At 47.4% G+C, this 9,535-nt stretch overlaps 1 pseudogene across 1 annotated transcript; it reads right to left on the bottom strand.

The window, feature by feature from the left end:
• Positions 1–1,686: 1,686 nt before the first annotated feature.
• On the bottom strand, positions 1,687–9,535 carry LOC308399820 (annotated as a pseudogene). The gene is made up of 9 exons: positions 8,957–9,535; positions 8,331–8,418; positions 8,112–8,229; positions 4,473–4,578; positions 4,201–4,338; positions 3,802–4,005; positions 3,032–3,139; positions 2,638–2,804; positions 1,687–1,954 (listed from the first exon to the last, which is right to left on the bottom strand). The product of its transcript is annotated as an uncharacterized misc_RNA (transcript).

The raw sequence follows: 9,535 nt of genomic DNA on the forward strand, positions 1-9,535 counted from the left end.
TGAATGCAGGAATGCAAACTCTGTGACTCTTGCCGTAGGCTCTAAAGGCTCACGATCTGTAAATGTTGAATCCGAACCCGAACTTCTTATGAACCGTTGTACTGCCCGGAGGGTCAACTCAGAGACCGTTTCTCCTACGTTTGGACTCATATTTGAGAAAGATTATCCTTCGCTAGTGTTTCCTAGGTCTGAAAACTTGAAGTCAGCATTTCCTGAGTTAGAGACACCTGCTTCTGTGCCCTTTACCTGTGTGTCTGCTGAGAATGATTGTTTTGCAGTTAAGCTCACCACTGGGGCTTTAAAACCTGCCTCCTTAGATGTTAAAGCAGTAAAGTCCAAGACTGTAAATGTTCCTGTGATAGCTCGACCCCAGCTCGTTACTTCTGAGCCATCACCCCAGGGGAAAGTCCATTCTGACGTATTTACTGATTCGAATGTTCTTGAGTCAGGGGGCTCTACACCCACCACTGTTTTCCCTAGGTTTACTGCTTCCAGCGATCCGGAGGTAAAAGACTTTGTTTCATCTGCCTCTCCGGTGCACAGACCTATGTTTACATCGGCTATTAACCCCTCCTCTGTCAGTATAAGCATGGTTAGCTCCGAAGAAAGAAGCTCTAAGACTGTTGGTGCATCAGCTGATCACATTTCTCTAGAGTCTGTAAACACTGAAGGTGGTGCATTAGTGCCTGTAAGCTACAGCTTTAGCACACTTAACGCTATGAAGTCAGAGCGCTGTTCCTCATCCGCTCACTCAGGGCAGGGAATTGATCTCTTGCAGACTGTTCTTTCTAGGCCCGCCTCCCAGGCCCCTTGCGTTCTAGGGATAGCTGCGGCCCAGCACTCCCCTGCACCTATCTCAGTTCCCCAGGTGAGGGGGGCTGGCGCCCAGCTGGTCCCTGTTCCGGTTTCCGGGTCGACTGAGGCTCTGCTGGTCCCTGCACCCGTATCAGCTCCTCGGGTGGGGACAGCAGCCGCCCAGTCCCTGCCGAAATCTGTGCCAACCACTGAGGTGGGGCCCGCCAGGACCCAGCCGATCTCTGCACCTGTACCTGCTCCTCAGGTGGGAGCGACTGGTGTCCAGCAGGTGCCTGCACCTTTCATCCGCATTGTAGGCTCAGGGGACCCGACACCACCACCTGTCCAACATTCGCTCCCACAACCATCATTACACTCAGCTGCACAGGATGCTCCTCAGTCAGTCAGTCAGCCTTCTCCTCAGTGTACAGTCCAGCCTTCTCCCCAACCGCCATTACTACCACTAGTTCAGTTTGCTACCCAGTCTCCCTCAGTTCAATCTGTAGCTCTGCCTCCTGTGTCCCCGCTGGCTCTGTCTCCTGTGTCCCCCGCACCTCAGTCAGCTACCCCACCACAAGCTCAATTTTCACCTCTACCATCACTTCAGTCATCAGTTCAGTCTGCCACTCAGTCGCCCGTAGCTCCATCATCCACACCATCACCCGCTTCTCTTCCACCACAACCATCACGACACTCAGCCATTCAGGCTGCTGCTCAGTCAGTCATTCAACCTGTAGTCCTGTCATTAATGCACTCCTTAGCTGAACCATTAGCACAGTCACCGTTAACTCAGTCATCCACTCCACCGCCCACTCCACTGTCACCACAACCATTACTACAGCCATCAGTTTGGTCCCCTGTAGCAGTTTGGTCTTCTGGTCAGCTTAACATTCAGCCAGGGGTCCCGATACCCTCTGGCGCTACATCAGCTCCGGCTGGAAGCTCGGATGAGCCCATCCAGCACTCCGCGGCTTCCACGCTGCCACCTGCCTTGTCCGCTGGGGGTTCTGGAGAGCCCAGCCAACCCTTCCTCGTCTCCGCTGGAGGGTTCGAGGGGCCCGGCCTCCGGTCCCGCTCTGTAGCCGCCGCCTTCCACACGGCCGGCCTCCGGATCTGTTCTGCCGCCGTTGCCGTCCGCAAGGGCTGTCTGGAGTCAGCCCTTGAGGGGGGGTATTGTCATGGTCCTGGGTCATTTTGACCCAGTGTTCTCAGTTTTCCTGTGGTTTTGTATTTTGTTCCTTATGTCCATTGGATTGTTTGGTTTGGTAGTTGGATTCCCCCTGTGTCCATGCTTTTATTGTGGTGTTTGTTCTGGTACCGTGTTCCCGTCCGTTGTGTTCTGTGTTCTCCTCATCCCCTCGTATTCATCCTTGTTCTCTGCCTCTCTCTCTGTGCTCATCTCTGTGTACTGTGTTGTGTTTAAGGTCCACATCTTGGTGTCAGTATTTTCAGTTTTTGTGTCCTCCCTGCTCGGTCATGAGTAATTGTCTTCAGCTGTGTTCCCCGTGTGTTCCCACTTCCCTCATTACCTTCTGTGTATTTATGTCAGAGTGTCCCTTTGTTCTGTGTTGCGTCATCCTTCTAGGTTGTGTGCATTTCCCGTGTCTTCCCAGCGCCTCAGCTTTAGTTTCTCCCAGTATAGTTTTGTATGACTTCTTATGTTCCTGTTAATAAAGACCTGCCTTTGAGTTCATTCCCGTGTGTCTAGAGCCGTGCAATTGGGTCCTCTCTTGCCTTCACACAGCCGCCGCATGACAGTTAATACTTCTCATGGATATCTCAGATCTCCATCACAAATAAAATAATAAAGGGCCATAATAAGAGTTAGAAATCCATTGTTACCGCTCAAGCTCCAGTCTGGCCCTCTCCTCCTCCAGCCGAGCCTGGATCTCCATATTAAGGGCAACTTCCAGCTGCTGCTGTGTCAGCTCCAGCTCCCTGATCCTCTTCTTCTGTTGTTCAGCCTCCTTTTCCTTCACCTGCATCTCAGCCTGCATGCTGTCTTTTATCTATGCACACACACACAGCTACATAAACAGATGCACCAACAGAGCGGTATAAACTGACCTATTCCTGAATCACCTTTTCCTGGACTGTCATAACCATTTTTCCAAATCATTAAAGATGTGAATTTTATAATGACAGTCAACATTTTGCTGCAGTTCTCAAAGATCAAAGTCAAGGAGAAAAGACTCTGTACATAATTGGTGTCAAGTGGAAAACTTTTTTTTTTTACCATCTCAGCCTCTTTCAGCTGTCTTTCCAGTTCCATCTGCACCTCCCTCTGCTTCCTCCGCTCTCTCTCCTCTGCCTCCCTTCGGCGAGTTTCCAGTTCCCGAGCATGCTGTGAAACAGATGAAAGAGCCATTGTTTGGTTTGTGTTTTCACCTCTATCCAGCAGGTGACACTAGGCCATCAGCTTCGAGGTTCAACGTATTGTGCTTTCAGCGGTGCTCTTCTTGATAACTTGGTTGAAGTAAGTGGGTATTTGAGTTCATGTTGCTTTCCTTACAGCTGTAAGTAATCTGCTCATTCCGCTTTTGATCTTTGGCACCAACAAGTGATTTTTTTCCCAGAGAAGTGCTGCTCACAGGAGATTTCCTCTATTTCAGACCATTTTCTATAAACCGGTTAGATGGTTGTACAGTTTCTGAAATACTCAGACAAGCCTGTCCGACACAAACAACAATGCATGTTCAAAGTCATTTAAATCCCATTTGACCTTCAGCAGGTCATCTTATTAATGTATACATGCCTAAATGCACTGAGCTGCTGCCATGTGATAGGCTGATTAGGTATTTGACCTAATGAGCAGCTCAACAGGTGTATCTAACAAAAATGTGGCCAGTGAGTGTACATGGTACTTTTTAAATGGACAAAATGAACTGCACTGGCAGCTGCCCAGTGCCACTATGACTTAGTTAAATAATCACTACCATGGATAGTTTGGTGCATGATGTAATTAAATAAATATTACAAAAAAAGATTCTTATAGCCCTCACTTACCTTGATAATGTTTTCAATCTCTAAGTCCTGTTTGTCTTTCTCTTTTTCTGTCTTCTCTGTCTCATGGATAGTCGAGTCATCAGATTGGCTGCCCCTGCTGCTGCAGCTGCTGCGGGCGCTCCGGCTGCGTTCCCGCTGACTGTTTTCCCGCTGGATCCGTCTCTTCAGTTTGAGTTCATGGTGAAGGGAAGACTTTCCCTCACTCTGAAGACGGAGGGCAGTTTGAATGGCTGAATACCAGATGTAAAATCTTGGGTATACTTTCCATTTAACTTTCCGAGTCAGACTGAATAGGATGGGTTATCTTTTAAAAATGAGGACTGGTGTAGCTTTACAGAGTAATTGAATACATGTTTCGGAAAATATGTTAATCCCTTTTGGATAAAGTGGCTGACTGACCTCCACCTGCCGGAGCACCTCTCTGAGAGGTTCAGTAGCCGATGCCATCAGCTCAGTATGGAACGCACCACTGACTGGGAGAGTTTTGGTCCGCATGAACTTTAGGCGCCGAGAGTTTTCCTGGAGGAAATCCAGAGCCTGAGAAGTCAAAGAAGACAGCAGAAATGACAAGAGCAGCTCTAACAACTTTTTTGATGGTTGAGAGAAGACAGAAAAGAGAACACAATAGATTCACGGTATATTAAAGCAGCAAGAATATATGAATGCATTACCTGCTGGTGCCCTGCAATAACCCTGCCATCTGGAAAAAGCTAGTTGGCCACAGAGCACACAGGATTCTCCATCCCCAGACTCTTGCAGTGCTCTTTTGCCTGCAGACTAGGGCTGCCACAAACGATTATTTTGATAGTCGACTAGTCACCGATTATTTTTGCGATTAGTCGACTAATCAGACTATCCACTCTGCCATAGCTTGGCTACAGACTCAGCACCCGAGTGCCTTTATTGTGATCTCGGGTGACTTCAACCATGTATCACTGGACAATACACTACCAACATTCAAACAATATGTGGACTGTCCCACCAGGGGAGAGAAAACTTTAGACTTACTGTATGCTAACGTCAAGGATGCATACAGCTCCTCCTCCCTCCCCCCACTTGGTAGGTCAGATCATAACCTGATTCACCTCACCCCCCGCTATGTGCCAATTGTGAGGAGGGAACCTGTGACCACCAGGACTGTTAGGAGGTGGTCAGAGGAGGCAATAGCGGAACTACAGGGCTGTTTCGAGGTGACCGACTGGGAAACACTCTGTGAGCCTCACGCCGAGGACATCAATGGGCTTACTGAGTGTATCACAGGCTACATAACTTTCTGCACCGACTCCATTGTTCCAGCTCAGACTGTTCATTGTTACCCAAATAACAAGCCGTGGGTGACTAAGGACATCAAAGCCCTCCTCAACAACAAGAAGAGGGCTTTCAGAGGGGGCAACAAAGAGGAGGTGAGGAAGATCCAGGTGTTACTAAAGGACAAGATCAGAGAGGCTAAGGACAATTACAGGAGGAAGCTGGAGTGGAAACTCCAGCAGAACAGCATGAGAGAGGTGTGGAGGGGCATGAAGACCATCACTGGATTCAGGCCAACCAACAGCAGGGGAGCTGAGGGAGGTGAGAATAGAGCCGACGAGTTGAATCTGTTTTTCAATAGATTCGACACCACAGTGTCTGCTCCCACCCCCACAACCTCACCTGCAGTCAGCCTGGAATCCAGAACCACACCACTGTGCCAGCCTCTCTCTTCACATGTTGCCTCCTGTGAGATTCCTGACACCCCTCCCCCACCCATCACCTTCACTCAATACCAGGTTGAGATGCAAATGAGGAGACTTCACTCAGGCAAGTCTGCTGGACCAGACGGAGTGAGTCCCCTTGTCCTCAAGACCTGTGCCCCCCAGCTGTGTGGAGTCTTTCATAAACTGTTTATGCTGAGTCTGAGTCTGCAGAGGGTCCCGGTGATGTGGAAGACATCATGCCTCGTCCCTGTACCAAAGACGCCTCGTCCCAGTGGCCCCCAGGATTACAGGCCCGTGGCACTGACCTCCCACATCATGAAGACCCTGGAAAGGCTCATCCTGGACCAGCTGCGACCCATAGTAAGACCACATCTGGATCCCCTTCAGTTCGCTTATCAGCCTCGTCTCGGAACAGAGGACGCCATCATCTACCTGCTCAATCGTGTCTACACCCATCTGGACCAGCCGGCGAGCACTGTGAGGGTCATGTTTTTTGACTTTTCCAGTGCTTTCAACACCATCAGGCCAACCCTCCTGGGTGATAAGTTAGCAGCGATGCAGGTGGATGCTTCTCTGGTGTCCTGGATTGTTGATTACCTGACAGGAAGACCACAATATGTACGTCTCCCACAGTGTGTGTCTGACAAGGTGATTAGCAACACAGGGGCACCACAGGGGACTGTCCTCTCCCCCTTCCTCTTCACCCTCTACACCACAGACTTCAGCCACTGCACAGAGACCTGCCATCTTCAGAAGTTTTCTGATGACTCTGCGGTGGTTGGATGCATCAGCAGGGATGATGAGACAGAGTACCGGGCTGTGGTCGACTCCTTTGTCACGTGGTGTGAGCAGAATCATCTGCAGCTCAACGTGGCAAAGACCAAGGAACTGATCGTGGACTTCAGGAAGACCAGGAAACACTTGACCCCTGTTTCAATCCAGGGGGTCAGTGTTGACATTGTGGAGGACTATAAATACCTTGGAGTACACATTGACAATAAACTGGACTGGGCTAAAAACACCACAGCACTTTACAGGAAGGGCCAGAGTCGTCTCTATTTTTTGAGGCGACTGAGGTCCTTCAACATCTGCCAGAAAATGCTGAGGATTTTCTATGAGTCTGTTGTGGCCAGTGCGATCCTCTATGCTGTTGCATGCTGGGGGAGCAGGCTGAGGGTCGCAGATGCCAACAGACTTAATAAACTGATCCGTAAGGCCAGCAATGTTGTGGGGATGGAGCTGGACTCCCTCAAGGTGGTGTCGGAGAGGCGGATGCTGTCCAAGATAAAGACAATGTTGGATAACACCTCCCACCCACTCCATGACATGTTGGTCAGTCACAGGAGCTCGTTCAGTGAGAGACTGAGATTACCGAAAAGCACCACTGAACGACACAGGAAATCATTCCTGCCTGTGGCCATCTCCCTGTACAACGCATCCACTTAACACACTGTTTGCTGCTACAGCTACACATGTTTCTTTTCCAACTATTTATTTATAAGTGACTTATGTATGTATGTATGTATGTATATATATGTATATATTGTACTATTCTTAGTTAGCGTATTGTCTGTCTTGTCTTAATGTTGGTTTAAAATGGAGCACTGTAACAAAAAATAATTTCCCCCAGGGATCAATAAAGTATTCTGATTCTGATTCTGATTCATCATCCATTGGATGTAAAACGTTCAGCTTATTGCACCAGCAGCATCTGCTCTTATATAACTATCATTAGCTTACAGCTTTAAGTGTTTAAGGTATGTGCTAACTAAAAATAAAGACAAGATGATAGTTTATTAAATTTTAATGAAATTTGCAGATTGTTTCGGTGAAGTTTAATAAACTCCTTGCTATCTAAAATATAACAGGACACCGGAGAATATTCTCGAGCATCTCACACTTCTGATAATCAGCTGTCTGCTTGACGTTTATTCAGCTGTGTAAAAACTATAACTTTAATCTCAGCAAAACAGATTTACTCAGGAACAAATAAAATACTAAAATAAGCCAAACAATAACATTTTTAAGTTATCTAAGTGACTTATATATCATGTTTAACCTGAGCAGCGAAAGACAGCGGTGTGTTTGAAAACGATCTGCCGGGAGTCCGGTGTTCTCACGGCTCTAGTGAGCCTTGCCCCGGCTAGCTATCGAGCTAGTGGGTAACAGACGTCTCCGAAAACATCGGAGCGCTTTTGAAAATATGTGGTGTCTTGATAAACTGAGCAGATATTTGAGGTTTACACAGTTACATTCTCGCCTGAAAATATGTTAAACGTTTATTTTGTGACCCAGAAAGAATAATAAGAGTAATATTAAAACTAACTAGCTGCCGCCATTGTTGGAAACTGAGCTAGGCCGCGCTATGAATTCTGGGACACCGCTTCTTCTTCTTCTTCTTCTTCTTCTTCGGGGTTTAACGGCTGGCATCCTTGTATATGCAGTGCTGCCATCTTCTGTTTCAGTCCGTTATTACACTCTTAAATCCTACTACTTATTCCTGCGTCTTTTGTGATCTTACAAAGCTTCAAACGCCGCCTCGACTATTAAATCAGTTGTCGACGATTTTGATAGTCGACGTAATCGTGACTAGTCGACTAATCGTGGCAGCCCTACTGCAGACAGGCATAATTATACTGAGCCTGAGGTCTACCAGTGACTGACAGCATCCCACTGGGAACCAGTTCTGAGGCCTTCTGCATAGTCTCCGCTCGCACCTTCACTGCATACAAAGCTAGAAGATGCATAAGGAGTAAATACAGAATATTAACCAAAGTTGTGATTAAAACACCTTTTACAAGTGCACAAAAAAACCCAAAAAAGAAATCTTTCTACCTTCTGCAAAGTTCATCGCCCCAGAAAAGACAAGAGCAGCAAATTCTCCGACACTGAAACCTGCAGCAGCGACACACATCTCAATGGCCTGTGTACAGCAGGAAACAAGTAAAAAAAAAATAAAAAAAATAAAAATGTAACAGCCTCCCGATTATGACCGATATATCATTTATGTCACTGATACATCCGTAACTGAAATTAACTCAGAACAATTTGTTTATTTTTTTAAATGGTCATTCAGAATCAGAAGATTATTTACGGTGATGTTTTTGGTGGGAGTGAAACAACAATCTACTGATAAAAACAATAAAAACAAGATGTGATAATAAGAAATAACCACTGTTGGAAGCCTTATTTACTCTACCGCCTTAATCAGGTGCAGTAATTAAAGTTGAAATGAGAAACTTTGCATTTGAAAGATGCTCTTCTACTGGGCACTCAAAATGCTTTCTTACAACAAGCATCATTCATCCACACCTTCATACATAATGTGCGCACATTTTAAATATAAATTAATATTACTGTAGCAGTATTTAAAAAAAAAAAAAAAAAGATAAAATGGCCACATTTAAGAAGGCAGGACCTGCAGTTATTGTCCTTTTTCCAGACATTTATCTGGCACTTACTTTGGGGTTTTCTTGGTTGAGTCTCTCCACAGCAGCCAGGGAGGTGACAAACACCGCCGGCTGACAGTGAACCGTTTTCTGCAGCTCGTCCTCGGGGCCCTCCAGACACAGAGACAGCAGGTCGTAACCCAGGATCTTCTGGGCTACGGTGAACATTTCTTTAACGTTGGGGTATTTTAAAAGTCCTCTGCCCATGCCCACAAACTGGCTGCCCTGACCGGGGAAGAGGAGCACGGAGCAGCCGCTGGGGTCTTTTTTGGGTCTCCGCTGAGGCGCCGCGGCTGGCTCGCTGTTCGGGGGAGAAGCGGGAACTTCAGCCGGAGAAGGGTAATCTCCAGCCGTGGAACCGGGCTTGTTGGTGGACAGCGTCCTGCTCAGAGAGACCAGCGACCTGACCTTCCCTCTGGAAGATGCTGCCATCCTGACTGCCACTGATGCCAACATGAGCTGTTCCTCATCCAACGACGTGTCTGCGGATGAAATAAGACGCACAGCCCGCCCGGACAAACTGTAATCACCGAAAGAGTCAACTTTGCTTGAACTCAACTCTGACATCTGCTCGGCATGACACCTCACAGG

Source organism: Rhamphochromis sp. 'chilingali' (genome assembly GCF_963969265.1).
Source record: "Rhamphochromis sp. 'chilingali' genome assembly, chromosome: 7".
In the NCBI taxonomy this organism is placed as follows: Eukaryota; Metazoa; Chordata; class Actinopteri; order Cichliformes; family Cichlidae; genus Rhamphochromis; species Rhamphochromis sp. 'chilingali'.